The sequence below is a fragment of the Pteropus medius genome, unplaced genomic scaffold, assembly GCF_902729225.1.
Source record: "Pteropus medius unplaced genomic scaffold, Ma_sr-lr_union100, whole genome shotgun sequence".
NCBI classification, from domain to species: domain Eukaryota; kingdom Metazoa; phylum Chordata; class Mammalia; order Chiroptera; family Pteropodidae; genus Pteropus; species Pteropus medius.
In genome coordinates, this window is record NW_024351735.1 from 350,240 (window position 1) to 372,259 (window position 22,020).

At 35.6% G+C, this 22,020-nt stretch overlaps 1 protein-coding gene and 1 long non-coding RNA gene across 9 annotated transcripts in view; both read right to left on the bottom strand.

Moving 5' to 3' along the window:
• Positions 1 to 22,020, bottom strand: part of NRG1 (neuregulin 1) — a 955,597-nt gene that overhangs the window by 98,787 nt on the left and 834,790 nt on the right. The window lies entirely within an intron of this gene.
• LOC120589045 (uncharacterized) lies at positions 5,763 to 21,213 on the bottom strand. Its single transcript, XR_005649370.1, has 2 exons — positions 9,954 to 21,213; positions 5,763 to 9,492 (listed from the first exon to the last, which is right to left on the bottom strand). It is a non-coding gene; the product is annotated as an uncharacterized LOC120589045 (long non-coding RNA).

The window sequence follows — 22,020 nt, forward strand, 5'->3', positions numbered from 1 at the left end:
CTTAGCATCATGTAACAATCAATGGTTACTGATTCCTTTTGCTCCCAGAAGAGCAAGCAATTATGACCCAGGAAGCTCCACCAAGGGATTACAAACAAATGCTAACAAGAGTTCAATCCCACTGTCTTTAGATCATTCCATTTATTTATGGAGCTTTTATTGCATGACACCAACATATTTCATAAAACAAATACTTCCTGTTACTTAGCAAAGGAAGATGCAACACTGAAAGTCATTGAACTAATCGTGGTCAAGTCTGCGGTTAAGGTCTCACTCACTCTCTCCCCCAACCCATTTGGTGAGAAACCACAGGTCTGGGCTGTCCACTCCATAACCTCTGATGCTCCCTGACACTGGCTTCAGAAGAGTGGGGATACTGAGAAGGAACGCGCAGTGACATCACTGGAGAAGAAGTAATGGTGGGGTATGAAATAGCAGAGTAAAGAAAAAAGCAACTGTGGGATAGCTAGTAAGAAAGAAATAAAAGGAGGGAGAAAGGAAGAAAACTAAAGAAATAAAATTAAATCAACATCTGACACCAACACGGGTACCAAAGTTAAGACATGGGAATTCTAGTGTCATTTGTTTGCCTATAAATTAAGTTTTCTTTCTAGTAGCAACTATCATTATCTTCAGTGTTGCTCTCTTCTTCCTTCCAAATATATATAAATATATAAACATTTGGTTTAATTTTAAATTATGTTTTTAAAATAAAATGAGTTATAGAGAATTTTTAGTAGAGGATTACATGAGTATTAAATTTTGTAGTAAATTTTGCTAAAAATAGAGTTCATAAATTTCCCCTTTGAGTGGGATAACAGGACCTCAAGAAAGGTAATTCAAACACACAAGGGCATATCACTGAAAATTATAGTAAATCAAGTCTCATCTTGTCACTCCATATTCTTGATGAAAAATAAAAAATGCATTACCATAGAAAGCTTTCCATTATATTTTATCAAGATTTATTGGCCTAGCAGCTTATTGCAGCACAATTAGGAAAGCCTATATATTCGGGTAAAATCGTCCTAGATTGTTATCAAATATTTTCCCCTTAGAAATGGCTGCCTCACTGCTCCAATATTGATTCAGAGTTCAATTTCTGCAGTAAATCTATTATACTTGAATTAATAAGACTCTGGATAATGAAAGCATATAAGTTTTCACATATTTCTAATTTTCCAATAAATAATAAATAAAAATACATATTATGCTGATTATGATACATTTTTATAAAGGAAAAGCTGTTACAAATTACACCTCTATGCAAGAAAAATCATTAAGTACACGACAAAAATCAAAGTCCCTTATTAGTACATATAGACAGAACAGCATTGTTTTTCTTTTCTTTTTGTAAGATTGTGACCAACAATCCAGCTAATAAGATTTTATTTTAAGTTCATTGTAAATGAATCTCTGGTATGTAGAATACGATTATTTTCTACTTCTATAACAATTTTTTTCTCCTTTATTTTTTATAAGCCTCTAACAATTAGATATAGGGCTAGAGTTTTGTTTTTGTTTTCAAACTTATTGATAAACAACCTTTTCCAATATTTTTAAAGATTTTATTGGCTTTATTTATTAAGTAATCATCAAATCATTTTCCACTTTTATTTAGGGTATTATGTATAGGTACTATATATATATATATATATATATATATAATATATTTTTAACCAAATTAAAAGAACTTCTATGTTCAATTTGGCTCATGTAAAATTATTCTATGTAAATTTCCATGGGTTTTGTGAAAAGTTGAAAATGCTTTAAATCCTTTCTTTTGGAGTCTGGAAATCCCAGTTTGAAACAATAAAAAGAGGTGAATAAAATGTGCATTCAGATGAAAAAGGATACATGACCTCTCCAGCCCAACTCTTTCCATGCACTATGACTAAACTGTATGAATTCCTTTTCATTATCTCAATATTCCCATAGAAGATACTTCCTTGACAAACACAATTTTAGTCACCAACTGTGTTTTCCTCCCTTACGAGTAACTCCTTATCATTCTGCCTATAAGAAAGCCCCAAACAGCCCCAACGAATGCATACCACTATTCTCATATGTAAGCAAGGAAACAGATTCAGAGGGATGATTTAACTTTCTTGAGGCCATGAAGGATGGCAGGTAGAATTAAAATTCAAGTCTGCCCAACTGGAAAGCTAATGCCTTAGGACAAGAGACAGAATCAGAACTGTAAGGGACCTTAGAGGTAGATATATTTAATATCTATCTGCTTGGGACACAAATCTCCCTCAAAGGTGTCACAGCCTGAATACTTCCATTAAGAAGAAAATAAATTCTTTCCAAATAAGTAGTACTTTTTAGTTGGAATAACTGTGATTGTTAAAAAAATTCTCCCATCTATTGTGTTGTTGGGAGAGGGATGTCCAAACTCTATTCCATGGGGATGTCCAATACTGATCAAAATCACAGAGGTAAAATTCTCTATTCTCTAAAGAAGACATCTGCAATGGAATGATGAAAGTTTTACTAATTAGAATTTAAATAATAAACAGGAAACTCAAAATTATTTAAATTAAAGTAATATATACAGTAGTCTTCCCTTATCTGCAGGGAAATGCTCCAAGACCCCAGTGGATTCCTGAAACTGTAGATAGTATCGAACCCTGTATGCATTATGGTTTTTCCTGTACATATATGCCTATGATAAAGGTTAATTTATAAATTAGGCACAATAAGAGATTAACAACAACAACTAATAATAAAATAGAACAATTATAACAATACTGTAATGAGTTATGTGTTTGTGGTCTCTCTCTGAAAACCGATCTAATAACTAAGATGTCTACTAATTGACTAATGGGAGGGGAGCGTCTGCAGTGCAAATACACTGGACAAAAGGATGATTTAAGTCCCGGGTGAGACGGAGAGAAATTTGATCACACTACTCAGAATAGCGTGCAATTTAAAACTTATGAATTGTTTATTTCTGGAATTTTCCATTTAATATTTTTGGATCATGGTTGACTATGGGTAACTGAAATTGCATAAAGCCAAATGGCAGATAAGGCGGGGAGGACTACTGTATTATTTGAATGTACATACTAAAAACAGTTTGAAGAAGAAAACCAGAGTGTAACGAATAAAAGGATCATTTCGGTTTTATTATCAGCACTGACACTCATTAGCTGTAGAGACCTTGGGCAAGTCACTTCACTTTTCTGGATCTGAATTTCCTCACTTTGGAAGTCACGCAGATAATCTCTACAAATGTTTAACATGTAAAATTCTATGATTACAGAATGTCAATTATATTATTCAGAAATAACCTTCAAATATTCACGCAAACACCCATAGTGATTAAATTCACTGCACTTAAATTTGTAGCAAGGTTTATAATGATTAACTGTACCCACTTCTACTAAATCATTCTTCATGTGTATGATATATGAACCTAAATTTTTATTCAATTTGAGAGCTAAATAACTTAATAGCAGAGTCTAACCTTTCTCTGGAAAGTGGAACTAAAATTCCTTCGGAATATTTTAATACTCTTGTTCTATAAGCAAAACAATAAATAAAAAACATAATAAAAAATAAAAACAAAAATATTTGCAGCTATCAGCTTTCTAGAATCTAGAATCCTTAGAATCTTTACATGCTCGAATTATATTTTCCGCTTAAGAGAGTGCTCCTAAAGAACTAGACAGATATTACTTTTCCCAACCACTCCAATGGTTTTTTTAAATAGTGCTAAAAAGGCCAAACATGAATCACCCAAAGTTACCCAACTTGTTGGGGGCAGAGGTGGGACTGGTGTCATTTTAAGATGTAGGACATTGCCGGCAAGTCTTCAGTATTTGAAAATACTAGAAGAGGAACATACCAGGTGAGGAAAAGGAATGGCAGTCAAAAGGTGAACAAAATAAAGGCAGAAAGAAGACATGTTGAATTTAGAGAGTATATGTACAGCAAAGAAATAACTCAAATTGAGCTGTACAACTAATTCTTAAAATCCATTGGAACATAAGCTCTATGAGGGCAAGGACTTGTACTGCTTTTCACTGCCATGTAATCAATCTAAAAATCATGCCTGGCACACAGTAGGTGCTTAATGTGCATTCATTAAATGAAGAAAAAGAGAAAATAAGAGAATCACTGACATATAACAAAAATAATAAAAATGGAAAATGAGCATAAAAGTAGACATGGTCTAGATTGTGGTTTAACAGAAAGTCCAACAGAATCAGGGGACAAGACTTATAGTCCTAATTCTTAGGGTCTTATAGCTTAACTAAAGTAACAACTTTTTATGCCTGTTCCCTCAATTTACAAATGATCTCTTCCTTCCTGCTTTAGAATGATACAATGAGATGTTATTAAAAGGAAAAGGGAAGGAGGAAGAACAAAGACATATGCTTTGGGGCATAATGATTTTCTGGGAATGAAGAAATGCTGATTTGCACAAACATGTAAAAGAGTCAATAGAGAAATTGGCATAAAGCATATGAAGGAAAAGAAGAGAGATAAAGAAGAGGAACAAAAGTTTGAATTGGCTGTGCCAATAACAAAATAGTATATTGTTTACTGGCCTGAGATTTTTTTTTTTGTATGTATATTCATAATGCGTGTAAATACCAATCAGTATTAAAATACAATGAAATTATATGTGAAAGAAAAGACAGGTGAAGGTGCTTTGATCTCTTAGAATGCAATGAAATATTGATATATACGGCCAAAATAGCATAATAAGAAAAATAAGGAAGATTCAAGATAGATTTGGGAAGATGCATAGGGAAAGGAAGAAAAAAAACAAAACAAAACCGGATCTCGGTAATGGAACAAGGAGAAAGTGGGAATGTGCAGTAAAGAGGTGAGCCATTTAGCCATCTGGTACATGCCAGGAGAAAGCTCACCTTAGAAAACCCAAGTTGTTTTCAATAGCAAGCCGAACATGGTATGGGTAGTCAAATAAAAAGGAAAAAGATCACTATTACTGAAAATTTAATAAGAGTAAAACAAGAAGGTGAGAACAAAATTGAATTTTAATAGTATGAACTGTATATGCTTGATTGGTGGTCCCACTTGGAATACTTCCCTGTCAGTCAGAGCTACTCAAACTACCAGGGTGAGTCTCCAGCTCTAACTCTCTAGAACAGGGGGAAAAATATGGGAGAAAATAGCAGTGTATGGATTTAAATTCTGGGAGATAAGACACTGCTCTGTTTTCTACTATTTAAGATTTCACTAGACCTTCGGAGTTCTGTAAATTTTAGTAAAATAATTTTACTAAATCTTTCAGAATCTGGATTTCCTCATCAGTAAATTTATAAAATTATTTGTTCAAATTGAGGCTCTTTCAGTTTCTTCCAATTTTTAATGCTGTGTGCTTTAAACAAGGATGATTAAAATAGAGAAAAATTATTTGAAATCACCATTCTGAGATACTTACAAGTACAGTTGCAAGGATCTAGAAGAATCTATTAGTCTTAAAATGAATGCCACTTTTAAAATGAAGGAAAGAAATCCTTTGGTAAATTAAATTAATCATGTTGAGCTTTTGAAATGGTAGTAATTCATATTGTCACTGTGGTAACAATGGTTTGCCATGCAACTCAATACAGAGATTTAAGACAAAGCAAAACAAATTTGGCCTAAGATGAAAAAACATTAATACATTCTCATACCCAAGAGTCTATTGTCAAGTAGGCTCTCCCATCCAGAAATTTTCTTTCAAGATGGCACCATAGTTTCCTGGCTACAGTTTATTTAATCAGCTCTTTTTTTTTTTTTAATAGTAATCTAAGTTTGCAACTGCCCAGAGTCAGTTCTTTTTATATAAATAGACGGTAAAAAAATTTTTAAAAGCCCAGGCAAACAAAACAAAACAAAAAAACCCTACAAATTAATGGTTCAAGTATTATGTGACTTGACGAAAAATAAAAACTCTATTATCATGGCAATGTAATCAGTGTGGTAGTGGAAAACCATTAATCACACATGAAAAAACTTTAGAATTTTATATAGATGACACAGAGAGAGAGAGAGAGAGGGAGATTTTCCAGGCCTGTATAAGATTTCTTAAGCTCTATATGTATATGTAGATTAATATGTTAAAAACATGAAATTATATTACCTTATTATAGAAATATCCATTTTAGAAAACCTGGCATAACCACTATACCTATAGGCAATTTAAAATGTATATTTTGCCTTTTATTATAATAAAGACAAAAAATATTTTAAGAGTCAAGGAGTAATTCTAGTATTTATAGAATAAAATCCTAATACTAGTAGGTAGATTGGTTTGGGAAATAACACAGCAGATACAATTACTACAATTGTCTCTCTTCCACTCTCTTAGGCTCCAGGATACAGAAGAATCAATTAGTCCTCAACAGACTATGACCTTGAAGGCTATAGCTCTGCATAATATTCTGAATATGCTGAGACAGATAGAAAAGAGGGAATAAAGTCCTGAAATAAATGAATAGTATCTTTCAGGTATGATAATGTCATTTAAAAATATACACTATGATGCTTAGTTCATATCGAAAACACATAATCAAAGAAAAGTTCTGATTTTTTCTCTAAGCAATACTTTCTTAGTGGAAAATTTAAAAAGTGAAAGAGATTACAAAATAACAAAATCTAATTCCAAGTCTTTTTTTTTTTTACTTCCCATTAGTTAATGGTTACAAGCTTTTTAAAAAACAAAAGCAACCACTCATGAGTGTCTGAAAACAAAGCTTGATGAACCAATCCTTTTCGAAAATCAAGACACAATTTTTTGGATACTAGTGATTTTCTTATTTTCAGGCACTAGTCCAAAAAATTACCACAGAGTTTCCCACACAGAAAACCCTTATAGGCTGTACTGTCTTAACCAACTGTCTATCCCTAACTTTTCAGGAGAAAACTACTTCCCAGACTGCTTTTCCAGGCTTATTTCCAATGCACTTCAGAAGGCTGCAGCTGTGCATCTGGCCAGAACTGGTCACTGTGATGCTCTGAGGCAGCAGTAAATCTTTTCTACTCAATGCAAATGCCAGAAAATCAATGCCCTGGCTTGGAACGAAAAAAAAGATTTTTTTTTTTTTAAGGAAACTATATGGAATGTATAATCTATTAAAACACTTAGAAGAATGAACCATAAAAAATAATTTCTCAAGAAGTCACAACATACTTTTTGACATGGTCTTAGATCAGACAAATGTGCTGGATGTTTCTTTGTTTGCTTGCTTTCCTCAGATGATAAAATTATAGAATTTAGCTGAAGAGTTTTTCAAAGGGTCCTCTTTCTTTTTCTGGACAACTAACTATTAAGCCACATTTTCATTAAAGACTTAAGTTTAAAACACTAAAGACAATGAAGTAACCTTGTCCTCATAGTGAATTTTGCTTCTCTTTGCAGGATCTGTACTTGCTTTTTATAGCCTGTCATTTCATCTGGGTATTATTTCTCGGTCACTCTGCCAGGTGGGAAGAGGCGGCGAATGCAGTGATGTCTGTCAGACCTTTAATGATGCTTCAGGGATTTGATAAAGATACAAAGCAGTGTCTGCAGAAAGGAGCTTCTTCCCTAATTACACCTCAAAAACAAGGCTCTCTCTCTTTTTTTAAATCTTTTCCACTGAAACTGGTGTGTATAAAAAAAAATCTTGAGTCACAAACACAAATCAAGTTTTTTTCTGTGTTTCTACAACATGTGGATCTACCTCATACTAAACTAATGTCTGGAAAAGATATTCTTTATTCTTCATTACCATCAAGAGAGAAACAGAAGGGGTATTTCATCACTGACTCCTTACCCTGATCTCTCCTTTAACTCTGAGATTTTACATACGTTTTTAAGAACCAAATTTTCGGATCTTTTACTTTTTTTTACTAAGGAAATATTCATCAATGGTAAATAGTGATAGAAGATAGAGAAACAAAAGTAAATTAGAAACATGTTTTTAAAAAGCTATAGAAAACTCCTCCTTTCTATATTAATGTTTAGAACAATCTGACTAGTCATGGTTTCATCTTTGTCAACTTTCTATTATAGAGCATCGCGATGGTCCAGTACAAACAGCAGCATATTGTTCTGTATGGTTTTAAGAGCATGGGCTCTCTTCACTCACAGGTTATTAAGCTGGGCTGCTGCAATCTGACCAGCAAATGACACATGTCTGAAAAAACAATGTACCTTACTAATGGATCTTGTACTTTTTAATGACCGCCAAGGAAGCTACTTAAACATTTGATTACAGAAGACAAGACTAATATGGGAAAATCCTTTCATGCAGAATTGTACGGTGTCCTGAATAAAATAAAGCTTTTCCTGAGAAGTGCTTAGTAACTGAAACTACAATCTGGGCAGGACAGTAATATTTGATGCTGGTGAGAGGTGAGCACTGTAAATATCTAAAGGCTTGATGCAATACCAGGAAGAACCAATTAAAATACAAACGTGGGAAGAAGTGGTTAGGAGAATAGGAAGAAGCGCTGGAGAAAGATAATAGGCAATTTGGGATTGTTGGGAGGCAGAGGGTAAAGGGAAGGTAAAGAAAGGTAATAGGAAGTCTACCTGGGAAAAAGAAAGACACAAAATCATACTCATTGCTATATGGAAGTCACATTAATAAAAAATAAAGGATGGTCTGATATTTTAAGAAATGTCAGAAATAGATTGAATTTAACTTAAATTCAAGCATGACTCGAAGACACTGAAGTTTTTGGTCCCCCACACCAGATTTAACAATCTGACTAGAGGGAGCTTCTGTTAGAGCACTGATTCAAACCAGCACTTTACAAAATCTTTTTACTCATCTCTTCAATGCAACGCCAACCATCACATGATATGCTTAAACAAAATCACGCAGTTAAAATACAAGCAAGAAATAAAATAGCTACATGCTCTAGAGAACACTTTTTAGGACCTGAAGCCCACCCCTGTCCTTTATTCATCATTACTCTCTCTCTACTTACAAAGTTTAGGAGCAGTTTGGAGATTAGTTTCTGTTGTTTGTGGCTGAGTTGCTGACTTGGGTGTTCTCACCTCAGGGTTCCGAGTGGGTGAAGGGAAAGATGGTGCAGTGGATGGCAGAAAAGAAAAAGCAAAAATACGATTCTTCAAGGTTGGTACTGCTGAAGGTTCAGAGGACACAACAGCATTGTCAACTTGCACTGTAACTTGAACCTCAGTTTCAGATTGAGCCCTAGAGACAGGTGAAGTATATGCCTCAGATGATACCCACACAGCTGAGGCAGCAGTTGGATCCAGAGAAATAATAGGGTCCTGGCCTAACCCCCCAGGGTCAAGGTGAGTAGGAGAGTCATACTCAAATATCTTGTCCACAAATACCCACTTGAGGCCGGCAATGCAGAGGCAGAGGCTGACTAGGCAAGCCAGAATGGGGACAATGCAGATTTTCTCTGAGTTGAGACAACCTCTCAGGCGCTCGGCTTCTAGGCAGACACAGCAGGGAACTGCCAGTCCAGGGGTCCTCCCATCTTCAGTCTGGGTCTCTGGCATGTCTTCTGCTGCCGGAAGCCCAACAAGAGATGGGTCTGCACTCAGCTGAGTGGAGGGGCTGGAGGACCTCTCAGCAGCTACCTCAGACATGTCTGGGGAATAGATCTCCATCGGCTCACCTCCAGAAGGCCTGGCTTCTCTCACGGTCCATTACCATGCAGAGCCCCCCCCAAGCAAATGATACAGCATCTTACAGGGGGAAATCGATAAGTCGTCCAAGTCCAAGGCCATTATCAAAAGCAAGAGGAGTTCAGGAGAAAAGAAGGGAAAAAAAGCCTCTAGCAACTACCAAGTAAAAGTATATCGTAATTCTTTACTGCTGTTTCTGGGCCACTTTTGCAGTTCTTTTAAATGCTTCTCCAAACCATCGCAGCTGGTCAAGAGGACAGGGGCCAAAATAGAAACCAAGCTGATAGTGGGTCGATTAAGTAAACCAGTAGCCCAAACTGAAAGGCATGTTTCTCACCTCGAGCATCTGAAGCTGGTGTCTGCTTAGATGGAGAAAACAACTGTCATGCAGTAGAAGTAAGAGCAAAAGCAGGACCAGCGCTGGCGGCGGCGGCGGCAGCAGCGGCGGCGGCAGGAGAGGCAGCAGTGACAGTAGCAACAGCATCCTGTTGTGTTAACGCGACGGCTGAAAGAGGCTGAATCATTACAGAGCAGCAGGTGCCTGCCCTCCGAGCATCACTGCAAACAGTATCATCACAGAGGGATCTGAAGGGAAGAGTGCGGCCAGGAGGGGCGGTAACTCCCCTCCCCGCCCTGCCTCCGCCCCCACCCCCCAACCACTCCTCTTTGTCCTTCTTGAGCGCTCATTCACTTTCTTCCTCTGTGGGTCTCTCCTTCTTCATAGTCTCTTTCTCTTTCTTTCCCCTCCTCATTCAAAGACGTTCTCCCTCTCTCTCTCTCTCTCAATCTCTTTCTTTTTCCATCTTCCTCTCCCAACCCCCACCCTCTATCCCCACTCTAGAGCTGCTGGCTGGTCTGAGTAAAATCAGTATACCCAGCAATGCAGGACTGCCAGTGACTTCCTATTTTATCCAATTAGAAGGAATAAAGGCCATCAAATCAAAGAGAAGCAGGCAGGCATCAGTTAAGCTTAGTCCCCATGGCCCCCACCCCTTTTCTGCCTTTTCTCTTTTTCTCTCCGCAAAAGCAGCCCCAGTCTTCCACCCCAACCTTGCTTGCTTTCAGTCTTGCTGGCTCTCTTTCCTTCACCCACTGTTGGGTCAGAAAAAGCCAGCGATCGATGCTAGCAATCTAACAAAGCTGGGATGGGGCGGGGGATGTAGGTGGGACCTTATGGGTTGGACCTGAGGCTTGGCAAAGTCTGATATCTGATTCCTCCCTAGAGAGGTAAGCTTTTCAACAGCAATTTCTCCCTGCCTGCTGCTGAGAGATAGCATTCCTTCCCCAGCCCTCTAATAAGTTCTGCTCACCAAGAGGACTGTTACTACCTGATTTTCGACCAACAGTTAGAACATTTTTTTTCTAACCATGGACAGCTCTGCCTTCAGCCCTTCTCATGCAATGGTCGTGTAAGACTTCATAATTCCCAATATGAAGTGCTGAGTATATGCTGAAGGAGCAGGGAGCTGGAGAGGGGAGAGAGAGGTTCTTATATCCTTACTCTGGTCCCCTTTAAATTTCCATATCCCTGTAGCACTCACAGCAGCCCTAGACTAATAATGTCAAGCTAATAAGAAACACTGGTAAGTAACAGAGCTACGAAGGGAGCAAAGGCTACCACTTCATTTTGAAATTAGCCTTCATTGTGACTCCACGCTGCGGAGGTTTGAATTCCCTGGGCACTGTAATATATACCACACGTCCTCAGCTATAACCACACAGCAAGTATTAAGAAGAGTTTTCTGTAACAGCATGCCTTTTGGGTTAGGCTTCAGTGGCTTTACCTTATAGATAGTTTTAATGCTGATTTTTCCCCCCCTTTTAAAACAGCAGGCATTAAAAGACCAAAAGACATGCACTGTCCTTAATAGAGGTAGATTCCCCTGAACTTCCCTCATTCGCTGCATGTCAGTGTACACTTTATGCATCTGAACCTTTAATCCATGTTTTACTGTGACTGGACACCTGAATGGTTTCCGAGGAACCATTTTGTTTATCTATGTCAACAGGAGTTTTAAAAACTCTCTCTAAATCTATATTATATAACCATCATGAGTCTCAGAAGAATAAAATTTAGGGCTCAAGTCCTGAGAAAATCTGCTGTAAGTACATTATTTTTGTATAGCGCAATCTCCACTGCTTTGAATGATTCTTAAGCTTTAAGTGGGCATGAAATAAGAATATTATAATTTTTTAAATGGAAGTCCATAATTATAAATAATTTAAAGAGTATTAATATCTTAAAATGTGTTTGCAGTATTAATAACGCAACAAAAGCCTGAACCAATTTGTTTAACTGTAATTATGATGATGACAAGCTTATGGGAAAAATTAGTTATTCTTAAATTCACTTCTACATAACCTGTACTTATATACCTGAAACAGGTATTTAACAATAATTACTATGCATATTTTATAGCTTTAATGATTTGATTTTAAAGAATTGAGAGTTTTACTAAAAATTCTAGTAATGGACATAAAATTTCATATCATGGAAAATCTATATTAAAGCATGTACAGTATTCAAGCTGGAAGGTATTAAGATTTTAATTATCAATATTCATGTAAAATATTCAAAAACGATATAAGCAAGTGAATTTATGCTAAATTAGGGTAATTTATAATTCTTTTAGAGATCACCTGCTTTAAATATGTGGCAGTTAACTTCTCAATTCTGCCCCAAACCAATATTACACTTCAGTACGATACACTGGCATTTTTACTAGACTACTCTATAAATTACATAAATGTCTAACTACTATGCTGTAAACCTGAAATTTATATAAAATAAAATTGAATGTCAACTGTTATTGAAAAATCAAAAAAAGGCGGGGAGGGGAAAGCGAAAGGGAATTTGAGGTTCAAATTTCCAGGTATAAAACAAATAAATCATGCGGATGTAGTGTACAGTACAGGGATATTGTGATAGCGTTGTTTGGCGTCAGATGGTTGCTAGACTCATCACGGTGATCACTTCTTTAGGTATACAAATGTTGAATAACTATGGTGTACACCCGAAACTAATACAATATTGTGTGTTAGTTATGTTTTAATAAAAATCTTTAAAAAATACACTGGCATTTCATCCACAGCCAAGGACATCTAAATTTCAAAGACCAAATGGGGTTTGGGTAACCCAAGTCAGGCAGGGAAGAGAGATACCAAGAACAGTAACCCAAAGTTAAGAAAAGTGGTCCTTAACTTGCACCAATAACAACCACTCATCTCACCTTAATCATTAAGAGTGAACATATTCAATAAGAAATAAATTACTAGACATTCCTCTAGTTGTCATATTAAAGATGCCCATCGCTTACAAAGGAAAACAATATATTGTACAAATGCTCAGACAAAATAGAGACAGACTCGTGGGCTGCCGCAGCTGTTCTGTCTCCTGGACTACATGAATCAGACTGTGGCCTGTGCATGTGTCTGCTCTGGAGATGAAGCAGAACCTCATGGCCCATTGGAGCAGAGGTTAGCTTGCAGAGAACAAGCATCCTACAAAGTTGTTTCCCACCAATTTGAAGGTGAATGTAATTTAGGAAAAGGAACAGGACTGGAGGTAAAGAATAAAAGGAATTTTCCACTAGTTTGATCCTTGAGACTAAGAGCCAAAAGCTGCCCTCGATTCTTTATCAAATTCTCTATTGCAATAATGAAGTGAGGAAAAGTAGTGTATATGGGATTAGGGATCAGAATTTCCTTTGGATAAAACATGCCCGTTCATAGGAAGAACTGCCAGGATACATCACTTTAACTCTTTAGGCTCCATCCCATCAAAGCCCAGGAACATCCATATTTCCATATCCCCTTGAAAAATGAACAAGAGACAAAGCTTTACTACCTTTTGAAAACCACATTATCACCTCCTTTTAAAAAAGAGCTACATTTACTGAGACTGACTTTTGTGCCAGGAACTCTGTTAGGTTCTTAACATAATTTCTGATCTTCACAAATCCTGTACGTACTATCTTGAAAATAAAGAAACAGACTCTGGCAGCTTAGGTAACATGCTGCCCGAGTCTGTTTCTTCATTTAACTATTAAACTGTAGGGCGAATATCTGTGCAAAGGTTTGACTTATGTTATTGCTGCTGAAAAATACTGCTTCTCTGTTTTAATCAAAGAATGCATCTGATTATGTATTGCTTACCTATCACTTCATTGGGAGAATAAGTGAACCAGAAAATGTAACACTGAAATAGTCATTATTACCTAAATGTAGTTGGTAAACAAACTTGAAGGTGACTAGTTTCCGAAATAAAAGCCTTCTAAATTTTTGCCATAGTGATTTTCAGAAGTTATAGGATTAAGCATAAGCTATTTAAAAATTATCTATTTATAGTTTAAATTGAATGAATAATTCTGCAGTCTCAGTTCTAGGATTTTTTTTTTGGAAAATTATCTCAATTATGTTTGCTGTTCAACAAACTGCCCTGAAATAGTTCAAAACAATAACTGTCGTATTATATCACACTAGTCTGCAGGTTTACTGGGTTCAGCTGAATGGTTCTTCTGCTCCATTCAATGTCAGCTGGGGCTGCAACAGCTGAATATGCTATTGGGCTGAAACATTCAAGATGGCTCACATACATGACTGGCAGCTAGGAGCTCAGCTGGGACTGTCGGGTGGTACGCCAACATGTGGCCTCTCTACGTGGCTTGAGCATATCACAACGTGGCAGCTGGGTTCTGAGAGGAAGCATCCCTAAGGGAGGAAGTGTTCCTACTGCAGCCTATTGATTAAGCAGTCACAGTGCTGCCTGAGATTCAAAGATGGGGCAAATAAATCCTGATGGAGAGTGACAAAGAATTTGCGACCATAATTATTCCACCACAGAAGGTAAGGAAGTAAATGTTAGTAAATCAACTTGGGTCAAGAGAGACACAGTATAATATATAAAGGGATTAGGCATAACAAAGTCAAAATACACTCTTATTTCCAATCCACTTTCATAACATTCCAGCATCCTTCCAAGCCAGCTTCAATGAAGAAAAAACTCCTGTTTTATCATCAAATAAAAAAATACTCAAATTCCTTTGTTATCTCAATTCAAGCTGGGCTAATTTGTTCTGAATTAATTTTATTTATTTTATTATTATAAGTATTTAGCATAGTTCCAGGAGATGAAGAGGATGGTAAATGCCATTTTGCTTTTGACCATATTACCCAAATTTATTTTCTCTTTTACATTTTTTTCTGCATTTTGGCTATTTCACTCTGAAAACACTTACTTCTGAAAAAGTTTATTTTTAACCTCTGAAAAATTTACTCTGCACATAAATTTTATGACTGAAAAAGCAGAATTTACTTCATGGTATCTGATAACATGATGACAACAGTCATTTCACTTTTGGATTACAATCTTTGGGGATGACTAACTTATAGATGACTAACTTGAAGATGTATAACATATGATTTATTTATTTGCTAATGAATGATGAAGTCATGATTTTCATAAGAAAGGCCTAAAGGTAACCTTAAAAACTTGCTGCTTCCTGTGAGAGAGAACAAAGGTCTCAAATGGATATGTTTCGTCTCTTCCCACCCACATGAAAATCAACCTCCAGCTTAAGTCTCAACTCCTCCATGGAGTGCTTTTTGCTCCAAGTCACAGACCCAGCATTTCTTAACTGTTCCCTTATTGGGGCATATCTTCAAAGTTAGTGTTATTATTTAATTATGTCATGTAGTAGGACTGAAGAATGCAATTCTTTGAAGATCAGGTCTATCAATGACCTGTTGTCCCAAACCTAGAGCTGTGTTATCAATTCAATACATAGTCTGTTTGGTTTTATTTTTGAGATTGAATTACAAAGATTATGGCATCTAATAAATTGGCAGACTTTTTTCACATTATCTATCTATTCAAAGCACCCTCTACACTCCCATCCATTTTTTCAGATCTTTTAATGTCCAGTTCATATACATCCTTATCAGATTTTTCTGATTGTTCCCAAATACATAGTTTATGAATTTATCTTGTTTTAGTGAAACTGTTACCCCAACCATGCTTAATTATAAACCACCACAGATTATTTCAGTGAATGAAAAATTGGGAATAAACCCAAATTTAACTTTTTTTCCTGTAATTCTTCTCACAGCTAAACAGAAAAGTTCTCTGAGGGCAAACTAAACCCATGTACTTTTTGATGTTCTGCACTGTTCATGATGCTACAGGAGTGAGAGGAAACTCATTTCACCTTACTGGGCAGGTATTATTTCCCTCACTTTGAAGGTGAGTTAAGACTTTGATTACACTTTATTATTCTTACCCAGTCAAAGTTTTCTCAGAGAAGACAATTTGACTTAATTTTGAGAGTTATTTTGTGAGATGCTGTATCAAATGTTTGATATTGACTGTGGGTCTGTGTTCTCATTTTGTACCAAGATGATCAATTTCACTCTGGCACATTTTGTTCTTCATGATTTTAGATCCTTTGTAGCTCAAGATACGGTAAATGATCTCAAAGATGGGGCTGTGAGAATTTTATACAGAAAGATAATTTTATTAAATGTGATAGTTACATGAGTTTACTTTACTTTGAGATTACCTATTGATTTCTCACTCCCCATAAGTAAAATCATTAGTTATGTACAGCCACAGTTTATTTTATTTTTAATTTTACAAGTCACATTTTTTTAAAATTACACTGGACATGTTTTAGAACCAAATGGAGATGGTGGTTGCACAACATTGTGATAAATGCCCATAAATTGTTCACATTAAAATGGTTAATTGTATGTTATGCAAATTCCAACTCAATAAAAAAATTTACACTGGACGCTCATCATGGTTTCAGCTTGTCCAACATTTAATTTAAAAAGGAAAACCTGACTAGTTTTGCTAGGTGGACTGCTGTAAAATAATGAGACTTTTTACTATGTAGGCTGCCCTTTTTTCTACAAAAAATCAGTGGGTCACGTGGCATTAAATCTCTGACAATTATTAATTAACTATGAACTCTGAAGATGCAATACTACATCCCAAAAAACTTAAAAGCACAAATATAGATGTAATAAATATGTAATAAATTGATATGTCATTGAGTTTCAATTCAAAAGTTTTATGAGAAAATGAGAAGTTTATAACTATCTCATTTTATATGCTTAAAATATTATTTCTCATTGTTTATCTCCATCCATTCCCCTATTTAGAATAGACTAGAAATATGAAAAAAAGATGGATAAAGTGGCAGTTATTTTGAATTATCTGTATTTTCTACAGTGTGATTTCTCAGGAAATGCGTGATAAACTCACCACCAGAATGTAGGTTCCATCAAGCAAGCACTTGTGCCTGTTTCCATTGTTATCTCTACTACCTAGAACATCCCTGGCACACAGAAGGCACTCAGGAAGTACTGTTGAATGAATGCATCAATATGGAAACTCTAGTAAAGGAGAATGAGCAAACTATGGAAAAACAGCTTAAAGACATGGGTACTCCAGATAGAGTTTTATTTGTGTGAATAAATACAAGTAACATTAAATTACTCTGCATGTGTATATATAATAAAAAGAAGAAAAACAAAAGGAGAATTTTCTTTACAATGACTATTCTGATGTTATTTAAATGGATGGTCATTCATAGTGTTTATTAGAGCAATAGACATTGGATTAGGTACCTTGAACAAATATCTTTGCTTTGTTTCATTAATGTTCACTACTCTAAGTTAGGTACAAAGCACAGGCCAGCATAGCTAAAAGAGAATTTCTATTTGTTTTATCCTCAAGTCTTATGGCAAATGTAACAAAAAAAGGAAATAATCTACACTTTTATGTACATGCACATGTATAATCTCATTTAAAGGAAATAATAAAGGCTGTACTTTGGTGCATTAAGAGAAATTAAACATAAAGAAAAAATGCATATGATAATCAATGCTAGTTTAATACAAATTCCATAAAGTTTCAAGAATGAAAGTAATTTATACTTATACTTGGGCACTAGCTATTTGTTTATAGTTCAGTTAGTTGCTTGTCAGCTGACTCTATAAACTGGTCCTGAAATCAATTCAGAAATGCAATGGATAGCATAGCATATCACTTTTACAAATGCACTAGAAATTCGTTTGATTTTTAAATCTTCTGTTCAGATAGAAACTGTTGAGCATGAGAAGGTAGGTCCACATGTGAAGGCAGTTATGAATTACTTATAAAAGAGTACCACCTACTCAAGAGACTGAAACATCATACAAAGGCACGTATGAAATAAACCCTCACAACTTACCCAGAATAAAAGAAGCTTGGAATTATCTGAAGTGTTCTACTTTTAAATACAGTCCAAATGTGTAAATCTGAGAAGACTTCAGCCAGAGGAAGCGCCTTACAATATACATTTTCTTTAGAGTCTACACAGTTCTCTCTCCTTGTTGCTGATCAAAATGAAAATATAAAATTACACCAAAAACTGGAGGAGTAAATACATATGCAGTTTCCGGCACTGATTTGGCATTCCGAGGGAGCCACCTAACCAGCAATATTGTTGTAAAGTCATAGCCTTATGATGCTCATAGAAGTGGAAGTATCCTATTTAAAATCAAATGTCAGCCTCATGTTTTTCTGCTGCTTCTCAGTCCAGGTTGAAACTTTTTCTGCATTGTTATACTTTTTAGTGCTTTAAAAATATGGACTTGAAAATCATAAGATAAAAAACTTATGATTTGACCTCCAGTTAAAAACTTCCTATCAGGTTTGTTTAAGAATGACTTCTTACTTTTCTTTCTTTTCTATTTCAGAAATTATTTGCAAAGGATTTAGGTTAAACTCAAAGATAAACTGTAATCTCAAAAATAATTAGATTTAAAATTTTCATTGACTGAATTTTGGAGCTAGAACAGCCTTACCCGTGAATTTTATTTTATATAAAAAGAATAAAGATGCCAGGAGGTAAAAATAATCTGCCTGGAGTCACATCAAAATTAATTTCAGAGTCAAGACTAGAATTCAGGTCTACTGTTCCTCCCTCTTTCAACTCATTTCTGCAAAGGAAAGCTCTTTAGTTACATTCTGCCAATGGAGATAGAAAGGAACAGTAGAGTGGACAGTTAAGATTTTCTGCCAATTCTGCCATGTGTTATCTCTATAAAAATATCTCGCTTTGACTTTTTACTGTGACTGTGTCTACTTGAAAGTTTACTCTATTTAATGCTCCTATGATCACTTTTGGTCACAACTCTACTGAATACTCAGGCCTTCTTTCTGGAAATTATTCAGAGACCGATATTCATATATGAACTGTTATTCAACACCATTTCATTACACCGAGGGGACACAGAGAATGTGGGCTTTAGAGCCCAATAACTTTCACTGAGAACAGGTTGAAGATCAGAAATTAGTCAAACAATTGAAACATTACAACGAGCTTTATGCTTACAAAGGAAGGTGTAGAATAAAGAGACTCTAGTGGATGGAAGGGAGCTTATCTTCAGAAAATAAACTGTCGCCTCAAAATAGGGACCAGCCCAACATTATTGCAATGGTTCAAAACACATACAATATCAAGAATTTGCAATATCTGAGAAGTGGTGAGCCAGAGTTACAACTTCTTTTAATTTGGAGAATTAGAAGACTGGCACAGGAGATGGAGTGATTGTCAGGAACAGGAAAAAGAAGGCTGCTGATTGAGTTATACTCTGAAATATGATGACTAGAAAATCCCAGGTCCAGATATGATGACTCATTCCAGAGATTATATTCTATTTGTTGGCCTAATTCAGCACCTATATATTATTTTTAAAAATGTAATAAAACATATATCATACGTACTGGGACATTTGGAGGTAAAATGCACTCATATGTACAACTTGAAATTGCATCAAAAATAAAAAGAGTTGACCGATAGATAAATGGGTAGATATTTGATAAAGCAGCTATAGCAAAATGTCAACTGTAAAATCTAGATAGTGGGCTTAAGCTGTTTACTGTATAATTCATTCAGTTTTTCTGTATGTTTGAAAATTCCATAATAAAATGCTAGGAAATATTTTTAAAAGATTTTTTGTATGGCAGTGTCTGGCTACCATACGTGACAAAGAATCCATCTTAATCTACTGTAGTAAGGCTTTTTATTATAAATACTCCTTAGCCAATGCCAAACTAAATAATCTACCAAGCCCACATTCAGTAACCCTCATCTTGTTACTTCTCTTCCTCATCTGCACGCCCCTCCCTACCCACCTTCGCTTACCACTCTTGCTTTAAGAAACTGACTTTTAAGATTAATCTCAAAATTATATCAAAGATTCATATAATTTGAACCATTACCTAATGACAGTGAAGTATCTATATGAAAAACCATTAGTTGCCGCAGAAAAGCTAGGAGCTTTTCCTGACCCCTCCTCCCATACCATTTATTTATTGAGAAGGGGTTTTTTATGCTATACTTTAATCATTAGGGAATTGGAACATCTATGAATAATGTGAATAGGGAAAGTGTAAAGTTCACTTTACTGACTAAATTAGATGGGTTAAACATTCTGTTGGGGGAAAAAAAAATAGAATCCTTTTATTGTTAGTGACATTTGCATCCTGAAAATCTCTTTTTCAGTGGTCAACTGGCCAGTGGATACTATAAGGCCAAAGGCTCTAATGTAGAGGTTGAGCTTCTCCACTGCTTTATTTCCCACCCAGCTATACATACAGATATCTCATAAACCTATTAAATATTTATGATGCAGTACAAAGCTCATCTAAAAGCATCTGTATTTAAGTAATTCATGTCACTGGCGGCAAGAGGCATACAGAGTAATTTAACCTAGCAGGAAAAGTCCTTCTTTTACATATCACTGCAGTGCAGAGAGTTTCAACCATATGCTTCTTACTGCTCCCACATACATCCCATAAGAAAGAAAAGCTTAACTAAAATGGTTCAAAAGGCTTTTAGACAGGCTCCTAAGATGAAACGTAAATCTTTTGAAGTATTTCTCAAAAATTTTTCCTTGAGCCTTTGCCATGACTCTGTCACTAGAGGACAGACAGCCCATTCTCAGGTTGTCTTCATAACCCCAGGTTAAATATCTGAATTCAGCCTAATCTTTTCTTCTATCATGACCTCCCAAAGGTTTACTACTATAGTCTACTACTGACGATATCAGTCATTCAAAAGGATTCCCCTCATTCTTCCCTTCACTCACAAAAAGACTCCAAGGAAAAGTTTTGAATGGATATATCAAAAGTTATTGTTAACCATTCATACCCTTAAAACCAAAGAATCTATCACAATAAGAATTACTACTGAAGCAGTTTTATAAGGCACCTAAGCATTTTGTGATGCAAAAGAATAGCAGAGAGGGGTCTCTGAAATTTAAAAAAAAGTACAGTGAGAAGGTAACACATTTTTAGGCATCTCAGGTTCATAGCTAGCTGTACCACTGGAGACAGGTAGTTTTAAAATAAACTATGACTGGGAAAAAAGTGTGTCGAATGGGTACAAAATAATTATTTTAGTGATATATATGCTGTCAAAAAAATCAAGACTAAATGCTTGAGTCGTCCAACTCAAAATAAATGGTATTACTGAAATTCAGCCCAACATACAGCAACTAATTAAGAAATTTGCTGTTCAGCATTTAAACTAACCTCTTCTCACAGTCTGGCAAGTAAAAAAAAAAAAAATAGAAAACCTAAGGATGACTGGCTTCTCAAAAGCAGTAGATTTCATATTTAAGGCCACTGTATTTCATATAATCAAAATAGCCACCATTTCTAAAGACCCAAGATGTATGTTAATTTAGCTATCCATCCACTATACATCCAAAAAAATGTTTACTGAGTGCCGACTTATGCCCCAGGCATAGTGCTGGGGCTTATAGGTTTCGTAGCAGAAAGGTAAAACAAGTTTCATCCTATAGTCTCTCTTTTCTCTGAAGTAGCAAGTGAAGTAATCTGCCAAGAGTGAAGGCATGATTCAGATTTTGAGAGTAGTAAGGTCTGAGGCACCTTGGAAAATAGAAGAGAAGGTGACTGTGAAAAATGGAGCAGGTCAGATATTGTGGCAACTAGAATGTATACACTGGTCCTTCCTAATTTATAATCTTCAGTATCAGGATCCTTATTTCTCCTCTTGAGAATTATATTTTGAAAGAGTACCAATGGAAGACTTTAAAAAAGAAAAAAAAAATCATTGATAAGATAAGAAATAATTTTTCTGTTAGCTCTGTAGTAGTCAGACCAAAATAAGACTGAATTTGGGGGAGAAAGGAGAAAGAGAAGAGGAAAAGAACAGTTATGGTAATGATAATGTATACGTTTACACACACATTACGATTTCCACTTCAAACTTACTTCTCAGATCAGCATACCTTTTTCCAACACTAGAATTTAATCTGTAACTGTAGGTGGTCCACTCAATTCTGCTGTGTGGCTTATCTCTGGCGTGATAAAATCAACCCATTTAAAT